The sequence below is a fragment of the Mesitornis unicolor genome, unplaced genomic scaffold (assembly GCF_000695765.1).
Source record: "Mesitornis unicolor isolate BGI_N332 unplaced genomic scaffold, ASM69576v1 scaffold7366, whole genome shotgun sequence".
Lineage (NCBI taxonomy): Eukaryota > Metazoa > Chordata > Aves > Mesitornithiformes > Mesitornithidae > Mesitornis > Mesitornis unicolor.
The window spans coordinates 1-271 of NW_010191604.1; positions in this window are offsets into that span (position 1 = coordinate 1).

The window sequence follows — 271 nt, forward strand, 5'->3', positions numbered from 1 at the left end:
GGGTTCCGTTCCTCTGCTTCTTCTCGCCGCCGCACAGGGACAAGGAGAAGGGAGGCCTCGCCGCTGGGTCACTTTATTTATGTTCTTTGAAGCGGGGTGATGGGAGGGCAGGAGGAGCCCCTCAGAGAGGGATTCGCTGTTCTCCCTCCCGCGCCCACACTGAGATCTCATGAGGTTCGTTACCCGCTCCTTGCGAGCAGCCTTTTCTGCTCCCTTAAAAGCCTTCCCGTCGTCAGTGCTTCCGGCTGCAGTGATGAGCCGGGTCATATTC